Source organism: Lissotriton vulgaris, chromosome 10 (assembly GCF_964263255.1).
Source record: "Lissotriton vulgaris chromosome 10, aLisVul1.2, whole genome shotgun sequence".
In the NCBI taxonomy this organism is placed as follows: domain Eukaryota; kingdom Metazoa; phylum Chordata; class Amphibia; order Caudata; family Salamandridae; genus Lissotriton; species Lissotriton vulgaris.
In genome coordinates, this window is record NC_141698.1 from 874,617,304 (window position 1) to 874,641,484 (window position 24,181).

Here is a 24,181-nt window from a genome sequence, read left to right on the forward strand (position 1 = left end):
AACATCCGTTAAAGCATATTTCGACTCGAACCATGTGCGAAACGGACCCCCCCCCCCGGGTACGCGTGTGCACCCCATAATTGCAGGGGTACGGGGCGTAGGGGTACGGTGCATCGGGATACGGTGCATGGGTGTACCATGCGTAGGTGTACGGTGCATGGGTGTACGGTGCATGGGTGTATGGTGCGTAGGTGTATGGTTCGTAGGGGTTCAGAGCTTAGTGGTACGGTGCGTAGCCCCATGATTGCAGGGGTACGGTGCGTATGTGAATGTTTAGTTCTCTGTACGAATTGCTCATACAACGGTCTCCGTATGAATCGCGATATCGTTCCCCGGTCCAGATCGTACTTGTCTAGTCGTACAGCATGTTTACGATTCGTCTGGTTCACTGTGAGGGTCCCGTATCGTACAGATTTTCCCTGCTTTTCGTATGGTTCACACACATTTGTACGTATTCTTTTCCTACGGATCGTACTACGCGATTCGGACAGATTTATATGATTCGTTCGGAAACAGCTACGAATACGAATCGTCGTACGGATTTGTTTCCCGAATCGGAATCGACCCCATATTGTGTGTGGCAATAAGGTTATTTTTGCTTATATTTGTGGTTGCTCTTCCACAGCGGCAACAATAGCATGATGTTGTAGGGTACTGTAATTTACAAAGTGCACATATTGATTTGAAATGACTACTAAAGTTCTATCAGACATGCAGTTTTACTTATAAACCTAAATGGCGCACAAACTATAATAAGTGAAAATCAGGTTTCAGTGTATACATATATCATTTACGCATTACACTTGTGTCAAGCTTATTTTTATGCTGTTCAAAGCTTTGTTTCCATCACACTTTCGAATTGCAAAAAATAATCCAAAATTACACAATAACAAATTACAAATTTCCCTCATGATGCAGTTCAAGAAAGAAAAATTAAACAGCAATCTCAATGTTAAAAGAATAAGCAGCAATTTGTCACAACAAACAACAAATGCAACATAATAAAAACAAAATCTAAAGGCCTCTTTTGTGCTCATTCCATTTCCGACCTGCTGTAAGGTTATTTTGTGGGTGCTTCAGCTCCTCCCGCACCCCTAATTTCGGCGTCCATCCGCTCATGCCCACTCTTTGAGAGTATCACTTTGATTTTGTGTAATTTGCTTTAGCTTCCGGTCAGGTTCAGATATCAGTTGAAATATGCCTAATCGGTGAAAAAGCTTCTTATAATATTGTTATTATTTGTTTAGAACCTGCTTTGTGTGAGCTTCTCATTCTATGTAAGTTGTTCACATTAAAATCAATGACGATTTGACCACAACAAAATACTCTACTTGAACAATCTGGATGCAAATCTGACATCTAAGTTTTGTTTCATTTAGAATAAAAAATGTCATCTTATCTTATCACAACCGTGTGAGACTGTTCGTCCAATTTAGCAAACTGTTTTCTACTGTTCAATATGTGAAATATCCTTTGCGGCACTTACCACCTGGTAGGTGGGTATTCCCTGCCGTGGCAGGAATGTGAGTTACATTTGTTTTAATTATCGCAAATGATTGTAAACCAAGAATCTCTACTGCCAAATGTAAAAGTGTCCAGTTTATTTTAATTACCAGACTATGTTCATCCTGAGGTCTGAGCCTGCCTGTGCATGACTGATGCTACAGGAGCTGCAGAGAACGCATCTATTATGGGCTTGGGAGCCCTGTGTGACCTGGAAAATCTCAGTATATCAATACATTGTGCAGAAAAGTGCACTTAATGCATAGAATAATCCCAGGCTATTTGCAATGAGTAATTAGAATTAGTAGGCAAGTAAAGTGTTTTTTTTCATTGTCGTCCGATCTTTTACTGCTGACAATCATGTTCGAGCACTGCAAATACTATAAGTTGCCTGAGCCTTGGAATCGTTAAAATTAAATTGATGAAGATGCATTGCCCCAAATGAGGCATTTTTCTGAATTTACATAAAAAGTGCTTTTATACTAATTACTTTGTTTCTGATGTAGAACAGCCATTCACATTAGCGTGAATGAGTCTCTTTGGTAATGTATGCAGTAGGCAGCAGCTGCTGATATGAAAACCAAGCCAGGAAAAGCCACAGAAACATGCACACTGTAAAAAACAAAAAAAAACATTTATGTGTTTCCTGAATTATTATAATTATGTTTCTTACGCTGGGAAAACAGTTGCCTTAACTACGTATGATTTGCAATTCCACATAGCCGAAAATAAAATGTTCAAATCTAGTCGCTATTAAACATGCCTCTCTTTATCCTTCTTTGCCAATTATAGCCCTTACTGTTTAGTACTGAAAATTGTTGCTGATGGATTACTAACTTCCATATAAGGTAGGTAGTCATCTGCCGCGCAAGAATGTTGGATTCAATATTTTAAGAAATAGACCAGGCCCCTGCTATGGGAAGGTAGTGGTTTAGGGAACAGATGGATCAAATGAGATAATGACAGTGGGGAATAATTGAAGAACAAAAAGGAATGAAGGAAAAGGGCCATTGAGCCCATAATGTTCCTTGGTGGTGTGTAAGAATGTATGCTACTTTTTTTAAGGCCAGAGTGTATTTGTGTATATGATAAATCTTCATTCTCAAGACTCCGGGGTAGACTTCCGTTGTTGTAGGTTAGCAGTGCTGGAGATTTCAGGTTCTGCTGGTAGCTTCTGGCGAGGGAAGGAGCTGTAACTCAAGCTATAATTATGACAAGCATTTGCCTTGCAATTGGGCTCATCTTTGGGACCTTATATGTATTTAGCTATGCAGCATATTAGCCTGGGAGCTGCAACATCTTCTGTTCTTTACCATTGAGGGAGAGTAAGCACCAAACTGAGGAACACCTGGAGAGAAATATTGACTACCAGGGAGAAATGGTATAGTCAAAGCTCTGTTTTTAATATAAAATTGGGGCCTTCGGTGGTCATATCACTGAAAATACAAGATTATTGAAGTGCTCGTGGAACATAAGGTTCTATGGCATGGAATCTAGAGAATAGTAAAGTGATTCTTGTATGTTACAGTCTCCTGCTGGTCGTTTTGTATCAAAAAAGTTAAATAGAGGCGATTGCCAGAAAAATAAAAAAATAAAGTCCTCTAGCAGGAAGCAATTCTAGTATTTTACTGACCTCTACTGGCCGTTTTCTATCAAGACAGTTAAATAGAGGCAGATGAATAAAGAGAAAGCAATCCTAGGATTGTACTGACCTCTACTGGTCGTTTTCTATCAAGACAGTTAAATAGAGGCAGTTGAACAGAAGAAATAGTCCCCAAGCAAAAGTGGAAGCAGACTAGTCTTGGAGATGATCTCCAGAACCCACAAAGTACATGCAAAAGATCTTCCAGAAAGCACAAGCACTGTCTAGGCTCGACCTAAAAAAGATTGTAACACAAATTGGAACTTGTTACAAGCCTGCACTCGCATGTCTTCTTAAATATTCATAAAAGAATGACTATTGGAAAGGTTAGCCTCAGTAGACTTCCCCGGAACATTGCAAGGTACATCTACTTGTCTTCTTAAGAACTCCAGTTGGTAGTATTTGGTATAATCCCCTACCAAAAGCTCGTGATGTATAAAACAAACCCAAATGTATGATTTAACACTACAAAACAGGCATTATTTAATTAACTTTAAATACCCTTTCTCCTCTGACTTACAAGTATTCCACTATTGTATTCATTCTACCTCCATCCCTAGGGATACTGGGATACCTGGTGTATCATCCTAACCTTTCTGCGGCACTTCTATCCGGACATTTCAATATTGTTTAGGTGCTGCCTTGATGAGGCATGTAAAAAAGGGCATCAAACAATAGAGTGATGGATGTAATGCTTGAATTATCTCAGGCACTGGCAATCGCTCGGGCCACATCCCAATCCATAATTTTTCACCCACCCTACCACCTCTGTTTGAACACAGCCACATGTAAATCAGTCTCGACCCTGCTCCAATGGAAAAAGTCCAGCCCAAAATGCCAGGCCAGGTCCTCCCTGAACCGGAACACAAGCAAATCGGGACCAGTATACAATGACCCAGGTGCTGCTTAATTTTGTAGGTATGCGCATGGATTAAAAATGCATGTGAGGCCTACAAAACGACACATGTATTTTTAAAAAAACATACGTATCCAAAACTTATCAGTAAACAAAAAAATAAGAGTGCAAACAATATTTAAAACAAAAAATATGGAAAAACAGACTGCTTGAGATAGTTGGAAAGGGTATAAGGATAATACAACATGGGATGGAGGGTGAAGCAACACGCTAGGAGGAGGTAGAAGCAAGATGGCAAGTAGGGGAACAAGAAGCAACATGAGGGAGAAGACACGTTAAAAAGATCATCATGGAGCGAGAAGCATAAATATATGACATATCAATGTGGAGGGGCTAGGGAGAAATGCACATCTGGGATATGCTGAAGAATAAGTAAAGCTGAATTCCCTTTAGGTAAATAGATCTATCTTTAATCAACAATCTATCTGGCTGCCACACTCATCACATATTACTCCCACCACACTCAATTGTCCACCATATAAACGATTGGACCATATAAAACAAGGAATAACACAGGTCAAATAAAAATAAATGCATTCATTTATTCGTCATTTTTTGAAAAAGATTATGGGCTTCAGTGTAAAACACCTTCCATATACAATACATCTTATTGATACTAAAGCAAGACAAATTAAAAATCAATCAATAATACATCATAAAAGGAAGAGAGTAAAAACAAATTAGACAAATAAACTATGGGCCCCATTAGGATGTCGGGCGAATCGCCACCGCCATGCGGGCAGTGGCGATCCGCCCAACATCCTTCCCCGCCTGCCACCCATTTCCCCCACCATATTACTATGGCAGGGGGGGACCACGGCAGACGGGAAGACTGTCCACCGCTTTTCCGCCCAGTCGACATGTCAACAGAGGAGAAAAGGGTTCTATATGATGGCGGTGTCTGTTAGACACTCCCATCCATATTAGGAAGGCAGCGGGAATATGCTTTTCCGTGGTGGCGTTGTTTTATCTCTGTAGGGCACTATTATGTTCTATTTTTAGTTTAAAATTGTGTCTGATATATATATAAAGTGTATATATGTTTGTCTTTTTTAGTCAAAAGTGTGTCTATTTAATAAAATTCAGTCAGCCACTTTCAGGTTCAATACATGCTATTAAATCTTACCTTGAAGTCACCCGTTAGACCATGAATAATGTACTATTGCTATATTGCATTTTGTTTTCATAGGTGCCTCTACAAATCAATTTAACTTATTATAGAAAGTATACAATTCTGTCTTGATAAAGATGGAAGTATAATTTCGACAATCGAAACGGGTCGCCGCCTCAAGATATATACGCAATCCGCCATCAAAAAGGCATGGTTTAGAGTACTAATTATTGAACCACTGATTCCGGGCCCCAAATTTTGTTACAAGACGGATGTGTAAGATTTGAAGACATAGGGGCCGATTCCGATTCGGTAAAATCCCTAACAATAGCCGTATGGAGCATATTTTCCGTACGAATCGTACCATTAAACGTCCCTGTAGGTACGATGAAGTACGATTCGGACCCAAAGCAGATCTTCGTAAGAATCGTACGAAAGACCATACAACTTAAAAATCCGTACGAATCGCATTCGGAACATGCAGTACGTGATGTTCATACAGATCGAAGCAGCATTTTCCGACCCAGCAAGTATGATTCGTCTCGTCAACACTCCGTGCGACTCTTTTTCTACGGGAGCTCAAAACATCCGGAAAAGCATATTTCGACTCGAACTGTGTACAAAACGGCCCCCCGGGTATGGTTCGCACAGCCCATGATTGCAGGGTACGGTGCATACACCCCATGATTGCAGGGGTACGGTGCGTAGGGGTATGGTGTGTACACCCCATGATTGCAGGGATACGGTTCATAGGGATACAGTGCATACACCCCATGATTGCAGGGGTACAGTGTGTAGAGGTACGATGCGAACACCCCATGATTGCAGGGGTACGGTGTGTAGGGGTATGGTGCATACACCCCATGATTGCAAGGGTACGGTGCATATGTGTTTGTGTGGCTCTCCGTACGAATCGCTCATACGTGATGTTTTCCGTACGAATCATGTTCTCATTCCCCGGTCCCGATCGTACTTGTCGGGTCGTACAGCATGTTTACGATTCCTACCGTTCACTGTGAGGGTTCGTGCCGTACGGATTTTCCCTTGCTTTTTGTACGGCTCGCAACGATTCGGTCGTATATTTTTCAAACGAATCATACTTCGCGATTCGGACAGAATTGTACGAGTCGTACGGAAAGGGCTACGGATTTGATCGTACGATTGGTTTACCAAACCGGAATCGGCCCCATAGGGGTCGATTCCGATTCGGTAAAAACTGCTCCGAATAGCTGTTCGGAGCGTTTTTTCCATATGAATCGTACCCTGCAACATCCCTCGTACATACGACGAGGTTTGATTCGTACCAGGAGCAGGACTCAGTACGAATCATACAAACACCGTACGACTCGAATCTCCGCACGAATCTCCCTCGGAACCCACTGTACGCGACATCTGTACAGTTCGCGGCTGCTTTTTCCGACCCAGCAAGTACGATTCATGTCGGGTACGCCCGTACGACCCTTTTTCTACGGGAGCTGAAAATAGCCGTAAAATCAGAGTTCGCCCTGAAACAGGCATGGTATGGCCCCCCGGGGTATGGTACGTACACCCCATGATAGCAGGGGTACGCTGCGTAACCCTGTGATCACAGGGTGTACGCACCGTACCCCGCGATTTTGGTGTGTACGCACCGTACCCCATGTTCGCTGGGTGTACGCACCATACACCCTGCGATCAAGGGGTACGATGCGTACACTCCGTGATCGCAGGTGTATGCACCGTACCCCTGCTATCATGGGATGTACGCACTGTATAGTGTGTAGGTGATTGTGTGCTTTTCCGTATGAATCACCCTTACCTGACAAGGACTGTACGAATCGCGTCCTCATACCCGGGTCCGGATCGTACTCATCGGGTCGTACGGCATGTGTACGAGTCGTACGGTTCACTGTTTCAGCCTTGCTATACGTACGGATCATGACGATTCAGACAGATTGAAGAAATACGGATCGTACTGCGTGACTCGGACGGACGGGTAAGAATCGTACGGCGATGGATCCGGAAAAAATCGTATGGACGTTTTTTTTCCAGGATCGGATTCGGCTCCATAGTGTATTTGGCTAATTTGTTTTTACTCTCTTCCTTTTATGATCTATTATTGATTGATTTTTAATTTGTCTTGATTTAGTATCAATAGGATATATTGTATATGGAAGGTGTTTTACACTGAAACCCATAAAAAAGACGAATAAATGAATGCATTTATTTTTATTTGACCTGTGTTATTCCTTGTTTTATATGGTCCAATCGTTTATATGGTGGTCAATTGTGTGTGGATTGGGATTGGTGGGGTGCAGTGATGATCTCGCCTGTCCTCATCAGCTAAGCTTTGTGTTACTGTGCACGGGTGGGTAAATTAATTTACTAGTGCGTATGCATTGCGCAGTGCACACACGCAATAGAAGTAAATTAATTCTCCCAGGCCTGAATTCACCCAGCAGCCAGAAGGCCGCGTACACTTCCTTCAGCACGCAACAACTCTAGACCAAGCAGTCTCTGCCCTGCGGCCCCTCACATAGGGAGTGATAGTTATGTGTGACCACCACCATTCCCGTCCCTAGCCTAGGGCGCAGCCGCACGTGCAAACTTAGGGAGAGAGCAATGATCTGCACACCCGCCCCAGGTTTGCCCGCCTGTATTTGTAAACCCGCCCCAAGGTTAGACTGGCCTATTTACTGCTGCTGCAAATCCTCAGCAACAATGCAGCAAGAAACGCGACCCCCAGGAATTTCCTCGCGGCGTACATATGTGTGTTTTTTAAGTTCTACACTGGGCAGCCCCCCTACCCATGCTGTCAATGCTTTGTTTGTTACCATGTGACATCAGATATCCGTGTCTAAGTTTACTTTTTGTCCTGAGTGCAGGCCATGGATGGATGTTGTAAAGTAAACTCCATCCATGGCTTGCACCCAGCGAGATGATATGGACTAATTAAAATTGAACAGTTTGAATTCATTTCATGTACGATGCGTAACATCTAATTTTTGAAGCAATGCTCATGTTGGTATTTTACTGCATATTTATCAGGACATTCATATTTATACTTTTTTTTAAGTATTTAAAATATGCACACAAGAAAGGACATTTTTCATTATTCATTTATTATAATTTTTTTTAAATATGCTAAAGTATGCTTAGCATGTAGGCTTGCTTTAAATGTGAGATTAGTTTAATGGCAACCAAAGAGCACTATGGGAGTTCTAGGTTTTGAAAGGGAGGAACCGGAGTGCAGGGGATGGAAGGGTTGAATCAGGTGGTTTAACTTGAAGGATAGAGGAAGGAGTGAATCAGGTGGTTTAATTTGAATGATAGAGGGAGGGACCGGTGGTTAAGGGAGTGGATATAAACAGACGATTGTGGGTGGATGGTAGCTTTCATTTGACAACGGAAGTCAGGAGCAATTGTTGGCAGGTACGTTGGAGCTGAGGTTCAGAGCGGTGGAAGGCAGTAGAATGTGGAGGGGAGATAAAGAAGCATGTATGTGGATGTTAAAAATATTAGATTCTGAGAGGTGAAGAAGTGCTTTTGGAATGTTATGTAAATGAGAGTATGTATGAGCGTGAAAGTAAGAGTAGGTTTAAAAATTTTGTTTCTATGATTAATGGGGAATGTGTTTGAGTGGATAGTTAGCGAATGGTGGTAAAAGGAAAGGTTAAAGATAAATAGGATGTTGAGTGTGCGTGCGAGTGATAAGAATGGATTAGGTGGTTTACTAAGAACTATTGAGGGAGGTAAGAAACCGCGAGGAAACGGATGTGAGCTGTTGATGTTGAAATGTATGTAACATTAATTTAAATGGAAGCTAAGAGCGTTCATCACTGGCCAGTATGGGAGAGTCGTAGTTGCTGTAGTGTAGTGGATTAAAGCACTATGTATTGGGGATGGATTGATTGTGGATGTTTGCAAAGTTAGATTTGAGCGGTTTTGAGAGGCGTGAAGAAAGGTGATTATACTGTTAATGTAAAAGGGTGCACGCAGGAGAGTGTAGACCAGAGATGGATTGAATATATGTGAATAAGCAGTGGGGGATGTATGTGAGTAGATTGTCAACGATATTAAGTGAGAATAAGAGATTAGTTGGTTAGTTTACAGAGTGTAGGTTTAGTCACATGTAATATTTTGTATTTGAGGTTGGGGGATTCAATGTATGGTGTGTTATGTGGGTTAACGAACAAGTTTTTTTACTAAGGATTTGTAAAAGATGGGTGCATTAAAAATGTGTTTTTTAGCAGGTTTATTTGGGTATATGGGTTGAAAATTAAATTATGATGTTGAATAATAATGGAAAACATGATATATGTAATATAAATGAATGCCTGTTGTTTACTTACAGTTACTCCTGAAGAAGGGCCTGTGATGCCCGAAATGCATTGGGTTCTAATAAAAGAACACTGCTTTGAACTGTACATGCGTTGCTATCGTGTTCTTGCACGAGGTCTGGATAGGGCACAACTTGAGTGCTTGAAGTTTGTGTTACAGCATGGCATCATACAGGTGGTTTAAAAATGAAGATTGAAGAAAAAACATGCATGAAAATCGGATGAACATTGATGAACTTTGGTTTATATTTAATGATGGTAAAATCATACTTCTTTGGCAGTGGGACTGGGCTGGGGTGACAGCTTCACCCCATACTTCTTCTGTGAAGTAAAATTAGACACAGAAATCCGATCTCACGTGGTAATAAACAAAGTGGAGGTGAAGGATGATGCATGCTCCGATTGTTACTGGATTAAGGAAGGAAAGTCGGCATTACTGCATGCTCTAGAGTGCACTCCATTCATTTAGCCACACATCTATCACACAAGGAACATGGCATATTAAAAAGAAGAACACATGAAGGTTTCCACCAGTTACACCAACTGTGGTGTTTCTTTTTAGTATATATCGATCGATAAATAAAAATGTTCTAAATAATAAATAAACAAGCTTTTCACAATAGCAGTTTATTTACACAATTTAAGCAAAGGAAGTGCATTATGCATAGTAGTGTGTGCACTTTCTGCCTGTTACATGCATGGGTTACAGTGAGGATAACCCTTGCACAGACATCATAGGCAGGGGTAGATGTAGTGTGAAGAGGCTCACTTTGATTGTTGGAAAGCTAAATTTGATAACATGTGGCCACAGTAGGGTGCTTAGGAATAATTTTATTATGATTGTGGTGTGGATACTATACCATGACAAGTGCATAGGTTCAACTATATTGCTGTATATATGTGAACTATTGGGTGGAGAAAGAGGTAAACATCTGGGCCTTTGAAGCCTTGTCAAGATATAAACATAAGTTTTAGCAGACCACTGCTAGATGGAGTTACCATATGACAGGCAATATTAAATCCGCCCAATAAGGCGTGGAGCCTCCACATCTTATTGGGCTGATTTAATATTGCGAGCAATGGCCCCCATGCTAGCGGGACTAGTACTCTTCATCCCAGTGGAAATAGCTATGTTCAGAAAAGTGTGACAATGAATAGTGATACACTATCCATACACTTACAAAAGTAGTTGCACTCGCAGCACTTTAAAATCTGTACCCTATGTTAAACATTCAAAATGATACTGGGACTTCATGGGGAGATGCTCTCCAAGGATGGTGAGCTGAAAATTAAATGTGGCTAGTTAGCCTGCAACACTTATTGTGCCATCAACTTAAGTACCCTATTTAAACATGTGCAATTGCAGTCTGCCTGTGCAGTTGTAAAACTGCCATTGTGACCTGGCAAAAGGAACCTAAAAATATTCCCTTTTAATACATATTTCATTAGGATGTCACCACTAGCGCAAGCCCTGTCCGTGAGAAAGTTCATGCAATTAAATATGTAATGAAAAATGTGCTGTAAAATGCACCATTTTGGTCTGTCTTTTTCCAAAATTGTCTTGGGGGGAGAACCCCCCCCAACCCTCCTAGTTGTGGTCGGGCTCGCTCGCTGCTCTCGCTATGCGCCGGACGGGGGCTGGTCTGGCAAAATTTGCCAGGGCTGCTTTCAGTTCCCAGTCCAGCCCTGAATAGGAGTGTCAGTAAATCAAGGCAATGATAAGCAATGGGTGGGCTGCAAGCCCTTGCATGTTCTTGGTAACCCCTTCATATGCTTTCCCAACCAGACAGCTTGTGCTGGCTTGATCTAAAAAGAAAACATGACACACTAACCTACATGGCTTGCTCATTCTCATGCAGGATTATACAATATATGAGAGAACACAGAAATGCCCTGAGTGGCCCACCCCCTTTGCTACAGGGCCCACAATGTCAAACAAATATTACCTTAATTTGCTCACAACTATTTGTGGATGATCCCTTTTCTCTCAGGTGATCTTGAAAATATATACACGACAACCTTTACAAAGTTTGCTTAGGCCTATTGTTGAAAATCGAGTCCTGCCTTGGCCAGTCTTCTCATAAGAAACCTGCTTCTGCTTCTCTACTACTTGTGTGCTTCATGTCTTGTGTTCTGCCTGTGGTGATCTCAGTAAAATTGCAAAGTACTAAAAGCAAGCCCTTAACTGGAAAGCTGAATACTAAGATTAAGAGGACGCTTGCCTTCAATGGTAACTGTTCACAGGCGTTGACGGACACTTGAGTGACACCTACTGACCTGTGATGTGCCCAGTGTGTTGTCATTTTATAAACAAACTAGCAGCCCGTCCCGACGTTGTCCGGGTATGAATTGCTGCCGGCCAGTAGTATATTGTTTTGTAGGATTTCATTTAGATAGCATTTCTTATCTGTGACAGGCCTGTGAAACGCTCTGATTCACAGTGCACTGCTGATGCACTTAAGAGTGCGCATTCAGTAGTGTGTGAACTCAAGTTTCCCTACTTTATTTTTCCTTGCAATATTATATACCGCAAACTCGACAAGATGGCATGAGCACAATTTACATAACAGAAGAACACATTAATTTGTGGTAGGCACGGGGAGACAAAGCGATTTGCCTGGAATCACAGGATGTTGAGCTGATGCAGAGATTCGAACGTAGCTCCCCAGCTCTAAAGTTCGCAATTCTAGAACTTGTGGCGGGAGGTGTGTCTAAAAGTGTATGTCGGTCCTAGCCATCAATGAGAGAGACCTCTGCATTTTTAAAATGGGTGGTGAAAAAAATATGAGTATGTTGCTGGAGATGTGGGCCGCCGTGCCACCAATGTACTTACCTGGGGAGGATAAACACCCATTATTCCGCAACTTTCTTTCCGCATATCATCACTCCACATACTTTCATTACAAAAGAACCATTACTCTGCAATGCCATTATAACGCATGGCATTACAGTTTATATGCTTTTACCACGCATACATTTACAACGAAATTCGTTGTAAATGCATGAATCATAAAGCATGTTTTTTTTAAATATTTGGATAAGGTAAGTATGGGTATAGGGGTATATGTTTTGGGGTACTGAGGTATGTTTTGGGGTGTTTGGGTATTTTAAGGGTTCAGATATAGTTTTGGGTTATAGGGTACAGGGGTAGTTTTAGGGTTTAGGGATAGGTATGGGTTCTGGGGTACAGGGGTATTTTTAGGGTTCAGGGCTATCTTTGGGTTTTGGGGTATGGGGGTTATTTTAGGGTTCAGGGGTAGGTGTGGGTTTTGGGGTACACGGGTATTTTAAGTGTACAGGGGTATTTTTACGGTTCAGGGCTAGGTTAGAGTTTTGGGTACGGGGGTATTTTAGGGTTCAGGAGTAGGTTTGGGTTTTGGGGTACAGGGTTTTTTTTAGGGTTCAGGGCTAGGTTTGGGTTTTGGGGTACAGGGGTATTTTTAGGGTTCAGGGCTAGGTTTGGGTTTTGGGGTACAGGAGTATTTTAAGGGTTCAGGGCTAGGTTTCGGTTTTTGGGGTACAGGGGTATTTTAGGGTTCAGGGGTAGGTTTGGGTTTTGGGGTACAGTGGTATTTTTAGGGTTCAGGGCTAGGTCTGGGTTTTGAGGTACAGGGGTATTTTTAGTGTTTAGGGATAGGATTGGGTTTTGGGGTACAGGGTATATTTATAGGGTTAAGATGGGTTAGTGTTTAAGGGTGTTGGGGTATTTTATGGAGTAAGGGTGGGTTATGATTATGGGGTGCAGGGGTATTTAAAGGGAGCAGGGTGGGATTAGCACACAATATGAGACATGGCATGAAGGGCGGAACATAACACACGCCCCCAGCGTTTGTCACACCCCCAGCACACGCCCAAAGCACAACGCAGACACGCCCACAAGGGACTACTTTGCTGGCACGGTTCTTTTACCTTTTAAATGTATATGGTGGGCATCTGCATAGCCTATGTCCTTCTGCTGCAACTGCCCTTTCCAATGCTGTATTGGGTGTTGTGATTGGTGCTGTGGTTCCTGAGATTACCCGCCTCAAAGGTTTGGGCTCTCTATTATATTAGTATGGATAGAGGAAACCATAAATGTGGCGTCTACCAGCTTTTATATAGCATGCCAAGTTCATCAGAGCACATAACTTGTTTCAGATTAATTGTGAGTGCTGAGGATGGAAAGAACATGTACACAGAAACCGTGTTGCCTTCATATCACAATATTATAGCACAGTCTCGATACCTGAGCCCCCGAAGCTCTCACACATCAGATTGTTGTATGATTTGCAATCCATCTAAGCCTTGTGGGTTGTGCAAGTAAAGTCTGACACAGGCGGAATAAGAGATCAGTTGAAACAAACAATGTTAATCACACAAATCACCGTCTGTAATTATCTGCTGAATTTGTGATTTGACTTACTCATAATTAGGCTTTCCTGTTTTCAGTTTCTATTTTTGGTAAATTCTGGTGGGGTTTTTTCAGTTTTTTCAATACCTTAAAAAAACTGTGGTTATCAGTGGTTACACATAATCGTGCCATTATAAACAACAGAAACAATGTTATTCCGGTGTTTATGGAATTTTAATTTAATTGTAATTATTGCTTGCTTTCTGCACTGATAGTGTGTCGGTATAGATAGCATGTGCATAGGGTATATGAAGTCCAAATACATTTTTTACTGCATCAGAATGGACTACAAAGTTGATAGCTTCTTCATTAACTCTGAAGATTGTAAAGATGCTTTCAGCATACCATCTAGCACGTGACAAAGATCTCTTTAGTTCAGTTCATAAATCTTTATTCGAATTCCAAGAATTTATAAAAACACAATCAACAAATTTATCATAATGTTATAAAATCCTTATATATATATTTTTATTTAGACAAATCATTTGATACACCATAATAAACATCAAACGATTTAGCAAGGTTTCCTTGCAGAATTGAAAAAGTCAGGGATTGTTCATCATCTTGCGGGCTCGGGTGGCAATTCTCAAAAAAGTGCAAGTGCGATAGACTATTTCTTTATTATCTAAAGAAAACAGCATCTGGTAAGATTTTTTCAAGGAAACCGGTCTATGTTTTTAAATAAAAAGGAGTTAAAAGCCATTTCACATATTTTAAATGATATTTACAGAATAAGAAAAAATGCAAATCAGTTTGTGCGCTCACTCCATCGCAATGACATAGTGTATTTACTAGGTTTGGCCGATAGCCAAGAGGGAAACATAACAAGAATCTTACAGTTCCAGCTCTCAATTGAAATAAGAGGCTTCTTTCCCAGTTAGTCATTGCAAGGTAAGATATATTGGTAAGGGGTACCTATACAATTCTTTGGACATTAGCTAAAAACTGAGGATTTCTTAGATTCCATACTGATCCTTTCTGAATTGTAAAGTGCATAAAGTGTGTTTTTCAGGTCATTCTTGTCTAATGAGTCGTCTCTGCTCGGGTCTAGAAAGAGACTACCTTTATCAATGCTACATAGACTCTGATAGACCCCTGAGAGCCAGGGAATATCCATTCCTCTCTCACATTTAAGGCAATCATTTATAATTTCTTGTGTTAAGGATGCAGATTTGTTCCTCCAAACTGAGAGCCAAAATAGAGCAGGTCAAGCACTAATAAATTCATAAATAAAATGTAGGTTAAGTTCCATTTGGCAAATGTACTGGGCGGTGGAGATTGGAACACCCAGCAGCTTTCTACACAATTGATTTTCTTCCTGCTGGATGCAAAGGCTCTTCACCAGCCCAAGACAAGGATCTCTTACAGGGAAGCACTTCAGCTCAGGTGTCGATTTTGACAGACCATCATACAACTTTTTCACATACGTAGCTGAATTAAATGCAAGCAATACCAGTCCAATCTTTATTGAACTTGGTAGGAACCTTTTTCAGCAACATTCCAAGAGACACTGCATTCCATGTTTTTACAAACGTCTAGTGTCATGTTTTCACCCCTATCTCAGATGCTTGGTGACAACATTCTTTTCACATATACCTGTCACTACATCTTGCATTGAATGTTTAAAGCTTGGGGCATTTGGCAATTCACTTACAATCAATACTGACTGACAAGAAAAGGAGGCTGATGTATCAAAGGATTTCACCCATTCTCTGTCTGTGTGTAAACGTGATGGTACATATTAGCAAAGATTCTTATGAAAGCAGCCATTTTACCTATCAGTGAAATCAAATGTAGAAAATATCAAATATGATTTTGATATTTCCAGGTTCTCTACAGTTTATCAAATAACTAATTAAGCTGTAAAACATGTTTCTAAACACTGCATCTTTAGATCAAAGACCACAAAACTGAAAAAAGCAGAAGGAAGAAGAGACACTGTTTTAGTGACATCCCTAAACCACAGAAATCAAGCAGAATACTGTTAGCTAGTCTTTCTTCATGCTACCATGTATAACAAAGTTACATTGTATTGGCCCCTTCAGAAAGAAAAAAAAATGTCTCTTTCACTCGCCTTTTCCTTTCTTTGAATGGCACTTAGTTTGTGGCTGCAAAGGTGTTTTTTCAGTGTTTATATATTTACACAGGTGATGGCTATTTACCTTTCGGTAGGGTTTTGTCAGTTAATATAGGTTTAAACCTAAAACCAGATAGCCTACTCATAATATTACTGCATGTACTACATCACCATTCTAGTACTAATCATGCCTTACCATCACAAAGCTGGTGCTAGCAGAAAAGCGTTAGTCCTAGCTTTACAACGCCCTAGCTTCAGTTCCAAATGACACGATCTAGAATTGAGATCCAAGAAGACATTTGGTCCATGATGTTCGAAATTTAGATGTTTGCAGATAAGCACTATCTGCGAGTATTATGTACAGGTGAATGCAGCTACGGAAATGGGGTTATGCAAGTGGTGCTCATCTGCTTCTTTTTTTTAGCTTTCAGCTGTAGATGATGTTCTGCATCATCACAGCATCAGGTTGGGGAAGAGGCACTTGACTGAAAGATGGTTGTGTCAGTGAACTAGAGCAGCACAGTGATTCGGTTGCATGCCAGAACATTCAGGTGCATAGAGTGGAGCTGAACATGGCTTATTTATAGAGTGACGCCAACGTTGGCCACGACTTTCTGAAAGATCTTTTAGTCTTGCTAGAGTTGTGGCGCTACCATGATACTACAGTACTCCAGGGAGCATGAGCATCATTGCGCCACTGGGACAACAAGATTTGTTTTTCTCTTCTGTTCCGATAGCTAATCTGGCATACACCGACAGTGTCTATTTAGGGATTTTGGGGGCCGGGGCAAGCTTTATTTTGGGGGGCACTTGTTCGGAATGACTTTGCATGTTACTACCTATTTTCTACTAATCAAAGTATATATATATATATATATATATATATATATATATATATATATAGAGAGAGAGAGAGAGAGAGATAAATAGGTAGATATGTATATAAATAGATATGTATATAGATAGATATGTAAATATAACAGTGCTGGTTGTTTAGAAGGTGATTACCAGCAACGAGGAAGTTTTCCTGGCGGCGCAAACACACTGTTGTTTTATTTCCTGGCTGTAACGGCATGGCAGCTCACTTGAGAAAGACTCGGACCACAAGTTCCATCAGGCCACACCAGGGCGGGAACTTCATTATTTAGCCTGGTGCCCAACTTGTCATGCTGCTGCCACTGAAATCCGGTGCCTTTAATAAAGTGCGTGTAGCACGAAACGCGTCAGGCAGGAAGAACTTGTTGCCGCTGTGTTAATTTCCCCGCTGTTGCTTAAAATAAAGAATGTGGCTGATACTTACCTGTTCCGTGGACTTCTTCCATCACAGGCAACTCTTTGTTTTGGTGTTAAGCGGCCTGCCTGAGCCGTGGAGGAGAGTCCTGGGGCTGCGAGCAGCCCACCATCAAAGTCACCAAACGACACCTTTGAATTGGGGAACAGTGCCGGTTGTTTGAAGGTGATTAGCAGCAACGAGTAAGTTTGCCTGGTGGCGCAAACACACTGTTGTTTTATTTCCTGGATGTAACGGCATGGCAGCTCACTTGAGAAAGACTTGGACCACAAGTTACATCAGGCCACAGAGTGGCCACGCCCACCAGGGCGGGTCCTTCATTATTTAGCGTGGTGCCCATACTTGTCATGCTGCTGCCTCTGAAATCTGATGCCTTTGATAAAGTGCGTGTAGCACGAAACGCGTCAGGCAGTATGAACTTGTTGCCGCTGTGTTAATTTCCCCGCTGTTGCTTCAAATAAAGAATGTGGCTGATCTTACCTGTTCCGTGGACTTCTTCCATCACAGGAAACCCTTCGTTTGGGTGTTAAGCGGCCTGCCTGAGCCACGGAGGATAGTCCTGGGGCTGCGAGCAGCCCACCATCAGAGTTGCCAAATGACGCCTTTGAATTGGGGAACAGTGCTGGTTGTTTGAAGGTGATTACCAGCAACGAGGAAGTTTGCCTGGTGGCGAAAACACACTGTTGTTTTATTTCCTGGATGTAACGGCATGGCAGCTCACTTGAGAAAGACTCGGACCATAAGTTCCATCAGGCCACAGAGTGGCCACGCCCACCAGGGCGGGTCCTTCATTATTTAGCGTGGTGCCCATACTTGTCACACTGCTGCCTCTGAAATCCGGTGCCTTTGATAAAGTGTGTCTAGCACGAAACGGGTCAGGCAGGATGAACTTGTTGCCGCTGCGTTAATGTCCCTGCTGTTGCTTCAAAGAAAGAATGTGGCTGATACTTATCTTTTCCGTGGACTTCTTCCATCACAGGCAAACCTTCGTTTTGGTGTTAAGCGGCCTGCCTAAGCCGTGGGGGAGAGTCCTAGGGCTGCGAGCAGCCCACCATCAGAGTCGCAAAACAACGCTTTTGAATTGGGGAACAGTGCTGGTTGTTTGAACGTGATTACCAGCAACGAGGAAGTTTGCCTGGCGGCGCAAACACACTGTTGTTTTATTTCCTGGATGTAACGGCATGGCAGCTCACTTGAGAAAGATTCGGACCTCAAGTTCCATCAGGCCACAAAGTGCCCACGCCCACCAGGGCGGGACCTTCATTATTTAGCGTGGTGCCCATACTTGTTATGCTGCTGTCTCCGAAATCCGGTGCCTTTGATAAAGTGCGTGTAGCACGAAACGCGTCAGGCAGGATGAACTTGTTGCCGCTGTGTTAATTTCCCCGCTGTTGCTTCAAATAAAGAATGTGGCACATACTTACCTGTTCCGTGGACTTCTTCCATTACATGCAACCCTTCGTTTTGGTATATATATATATATATATATATGCATTTTTATTTATTTTAATTTTAATAAACTTATAATGCGCACAGCTACCCTCAATGGGTTTCCCGGCGCTAGGGACAGACTAAAGAAGAATTAGCAGAGTGAAATTGCAATTAGAGAAACCTCTAACATTACTGCTGAAAGAGCCAAGTTTTAAGACCCTTACGAAAACGGAGAAGATTACATTCCATCTTGAGGGTCACGGGTAAGGCATTCCACATCTTAGGCCCCAAATGGGAGAAAGAGCGACCTCCCATTTTAACCAGCCTAAATCTGGGAACGGCGAAATCTCTAACCAAGCCCTGTAGATATTTAGGAGCTAAGCCTTGTTTAATTTTAAACAGGTGACAAAGGGCTTTAAATTTAATTCGGCTAGGGACTTTAAGCCAATGAAGGTCGTGAAGTGCTGGTAAGGCGGAAGCTCTCCTCGGAACATTTTGGAGAAGCCGGGCAGCCGCGTTCTGAACAACTTGGAGTTTTTTAGTTGTTTTCTGATCAGCTCCAAGATAGAGAACGTTACCGTAGTCCAGGCGTGAGATCACAAGTGCCTGGACCATGGTTCTCTGTGTCGAAGAAGGTAACATCCACAGATTCTTCTGAAGCCATTTTAAGATGACAAAACACATTGAGGCCACCTTCACGGCCTGCTGTCTCATAGTAAGATTCTCATCAATGAGAAACCTGAGGTTGCGCACCACGGCCACGGGCAGAGGGGTGGAACCCATGTCAATAGGCCAATGGTGGGGGCCCCATAGGTCCTTACCCTTGCCCAATATCACCACCTCGGTCTTGTCACCGTTAAGCTTAAAAAATTTCTCTTCATCCATTCAGAGACTCGGGTCAGACCCACTTTCAGTGCGGAAATGTCACTGCCCTCCTTGTTGGAGAGAGAAAAAATTATTTGGGTATCATCGGCGTAGGAATATAAAGTGAGACCAGCTTCTTCAATGATGGTTGCTAAAGATCTGACATAAATATTAAATAATAGGGGGCTGAGTATTGACCCCTGAGGGACTCCATACGCCGATGAACACATTTTAGAGGAGGCAGAGGCAGAAAAGACCTGGAAAGTGCGGCCATTTAGGTAGGAGGCTAGCCAGGCAAGAGCAGAACCCTCCACTCCCAGGGACCGTAGAGTTTCAATGAGGATGGAATGCGACACAGTGTTAAACACCACACTCAGATCAAGTAAAATGAGGGCAGATGTTTCACCATGGTGGACACTGTGCCGCAGACTCTCGGTCACACCCAGTAGTGTGGTTTCGGTAGAATGATGTGCTCTAAAACCTGACTGGGATGGATGTAAAAATCCCGAGCTCTCCACCAGATGGGTTAGTTGTGTGTTAATATGCCTCTCCAGGATCTTAGAAAGAATAAGGAGCAATGAAATGGGCCTGAAATTTGAAAAATTGGCTACATCCACTCCAGCTTTCTTCAACAAAGGGACAATCTTGGCATGCTTCCATTCCTGCGGAACAGTGGATTCCAGTAGCGACCGGTTAAGAAGTCGCATTAACACACGGCGTGGGCCGAGGTCTAATTGTTTGAGGAGTTTGGCCGGTAACGGGTCACGTGGAGAGCCAGACTTAATACTGTTAAGGCAAGAAGAGAAAGAGGTGTCATCAAACAGCAGCCAGTCAGTAAGTTTGGTCGAAGAAGAAGGCAGAATCACAGGAGTCAATACAGATAACAATGTATCATCAAAATCAGGACAGTTAAGCGATTTGTAAATGCGTTCTACTTTCCTATAAAAAATTCTGCAATAGAATTGCACTGAGCCTTGTCTAGAACGGGAGGAGCAGGTGCCTGGTCCGCACCCGTTAATTTTTTCCCCACCGAAAAAAAGGGTGCGGGGGCAATTCTGGGCAATAGTGACAGTGTTAACCATGTGTGCAGCTCTGGCCAATTTACAGTGATGATGATAGTTTTTAAGAACTTCCTTATAGGCCACTTTACGGGAAGGGGAGTAAAAACGTCTCCACTTCCTTTCAAAGGTCTTACAGTTGGATCTCATACGTTTTAGATCGTCAGAGAACCAAGGTGCCAGATAGCGATGAGAAGAAGAAGTCTTGAGTGTCATAGGGAGGGACTCATCAATAGCTGCATTTAACCAGGTGGATACTGCGGCATTGGACACAGATACCGATAACTCAATGTCAGGTAAAGTACTCATCAAACACCTGTTAAAATTGGGTATATCGAGTTTACTCCATCGACGAATATACTCCTTCTTATTGCTGTTATAACCGGACGGTAAGTTAGTCCGAAAAAAGGAGAAATAAACAGCAAAATGGTCTGGCCATTCTAGAGGGCGAGCAGAAAAAGGACATTCATATGGGAGGTTGGAAAGGACAGGATCTAATAGATGCCCGGCAGTATGAGTAGGCCCAGCATTACACAAGTGAATATTAAGAGCTTCTAACTCCGACAAGCACTGTTTACTAACGTTGCATTGACCACCCTCAAAGTGAAGGTTTAGGTCGCCAAGAATAGTAAAATTGGCGGCCTTCAGGAGAATAGGAGCGATGGTTTCTGCAAAGGATGAGACCCAGGCGTTGGAATTACCAGGGGGACGATAAATCAGGAGACCTGACAGAGTGAACTGGGGACTAGTAGCTAACTTAAAAAGTCCAGCTTCACAATCTGGCAAAGGGAGGGACTAAATTTGCATATATAGTTGGATTTTAATATTATGGCAATGCCACCCCCTTTACCAGTATCTCTGTCCTTCCTGACTATTGAATAGCCATCAGGAATGGCCATAGCAATGTCTGGACCAGAGCTTTCATGGAGCCATGTTTCAGTAAGAAACAAGGTATCAGGGTTCTCTTGAGCTATAAAATCGTAAATATTTTCTTTATGCTTAGGGAGTGACCTACAATTTATACTCCAAAAGTGGAGTTTCTGACAGGGGATGGTAGGCTTGAGTACACCAGATCGTCCTCTAGATTTGCCACGCTTATGTAGACGTTTCATGGAGTTACATAACAACATCTTTCCAGTGCAAAACCACAGTTTGTACAACTAAAGTTGTTCATAGGCAAAATGCAGGTAGAGCAACATATCAGTGAAACATATCTGAGAGCTTTCAGCTCCTCACTTGTGTAGATGATAGTAGGACTGGGAGAAGCGATGGCAGATGTAAAGGAAGCAGAGTGGGTAGCCCCTAGGCCCGTCCTGGCGTGGACTGGCGTAGACAGGCTTACCTCTGGCGCACCTCTGGTGCGCCATGGGCGCGCACACTGCGCGCTGATGCTGCGCGTCTGCATGTCAGCCCTTAAGTGGGGTGTGGTGAATGTCCCAGATAAAGACTAGCACGCTCCCCAAGATGGTGTCTTGGGAGCGTCACGAGCCCTGATCCCACATCTAAGATGGCGGACAGGGGAGAAAGACAGAGCACGGAGCTCACCAAAGTGGTGAGTGATTTCATAATTAGTATGCAGGCTATGCGAAAAAGTTTTTACACAAATGCTGAGCGGACTTTCCTATCAATAATACATTTAAAATTGGGTCGTTTGTTTTAAAAAGATGAAATGCCGGTCGGCACTTCCAGCAGCAGCGTTATACTTCAACAGGGAGTAGCGCTAGTATAGAGGGATGCGCGAGGCTTCAAAGCCCATTAAATAGCGTTTGTTAAATGTCCCAGATAAAGACTAGCACGCTCCCCAAGATGGCGTCTTGGGAGCGTCACGAGCCCTGATCCCACACCTAAGATGGCAGACAGGGGGGAAAGACAGAGCATGAAGCTCACCAAAGTGGTGAGTGATTTCACACTTAGTATGCAGGAAATGCGAAAAAGTTTTTACACAAATGCTGAGCGGACTTTCCTATCAATAATACATTTAAAATCGTATTGTTTGTTTTAAAAAGATGAAATGCCGGTCGGCACTTCCAGCAACGTTATACTTCAACAGGGAGTAGCGCTAGTATAGAGTGATGCGCGAGGTTTAAAGCCCATTAAATAGCATTTGTTAAATGTCCCAGATAAAGACTAGCACACTCCCCAAGATGGCGTCTTGGGAACGTCACGAGCCCTGATCCCACACCTAAGATGGCGGACAGGGGGGAAAGACAGAGCACGAAGCTCACCAAAGTGGTGAGTGATTTCACAATTAGTATGCAGGCAATGCAAAAAAGTTTTTACACAAATGCTGAGCGGACTTTCCTATCAATAATACATTTAAAATCGGGTCATTTGTTTTAAAAAGATGAAATGCCGGGCGGCACTTCCAGCAGCAGCGTTATACTTCAACAAGGGAGTAGCGCTAGTATAGATGATATAATATGCATATATGTTCGTATAAACTCCTTCTCATTCGGCTTGTTTTTTTAAAAGCACCAAGAAAGAGCGAGGATCATCGAATTTTGTCATGTTCTATTGTTTATTATTTCCAGCTATGACGCATTTCGTCCCTCACGGGGGACTTGACATTTATAACATAGGGTTTACATTGTTGTTTTGTGCTTGACAATATGTTCTTCATGTCTACCATTGCTTTAAGTGGATGTGACTATATATATTGGTGTTGCAATGGCACCAACCAGATTGATAAAGGCTTCAAGTAAGCCGATCACGTCTCTCTCATCTTGGGGTCGAGGTTGACCTGAGAAAATAAAACATGCTGTATCCTGACAGCCTTGAGTCAGTGCTTTCTTCTGAGGAAGTTTCTATGGTAGGTCGATGGTGTGTATATATATATATATATTCACTGAAAAAAAACATAGGTTTCACACCAGTTATAGTTAGGAATTCGCATTTAAAAAACCTATTACTTTCACAGAAAAAAACAGGTTTCACACCAGTTAGAGTTAGCTGGAAATTTTACTGACATAAAACCATTGAAATTCCCACGTTATAGTTAGTTGGACTCACTATAACTTGTGCGTGTAATGCACTGCTGATGACGTCACATATTACATCACTCATGACATGGTCAGTGACATCACTCAACCTATGGTTTTTTCAGTGAATTTAATAGGTTTTTTAAATGCTAATTCCTAACTATAACTGGTGTGAAACCTAAGGTTTTTTCAGTGAATTTCATAGGTTTTTTAAATGCTAATTCCTAACTATATATAAGGCCCCAAACCTATGTTTTTTTCTTTGAATTTCAAAATTTGGTTAACAGCAAATGTCTATAGCTATGAAATGTAATATTTTTGAAAATGATTGAATCCTATATTTTATTTGTATTTTAAACAATGTTTTTTTTTTAATGACCCTGTAGCTCTCCCGGGGCGTGCCCCGGTGAACGCCCCGGAGAGCGTAGTCGTTTGAAGCGCCCTGGTGCGCGAACCGGGAAGCGTCCCGTTAGCGCCAATGTCGCGAACGAAAACATGATCATGACGTATCGCGTAGCCGCATCCGCGTGATACCCACAGCGTAAACGCACCCGGATGCACTCGAGTGAATACGCTCGCGCAACGTAAACATCCAACGCGC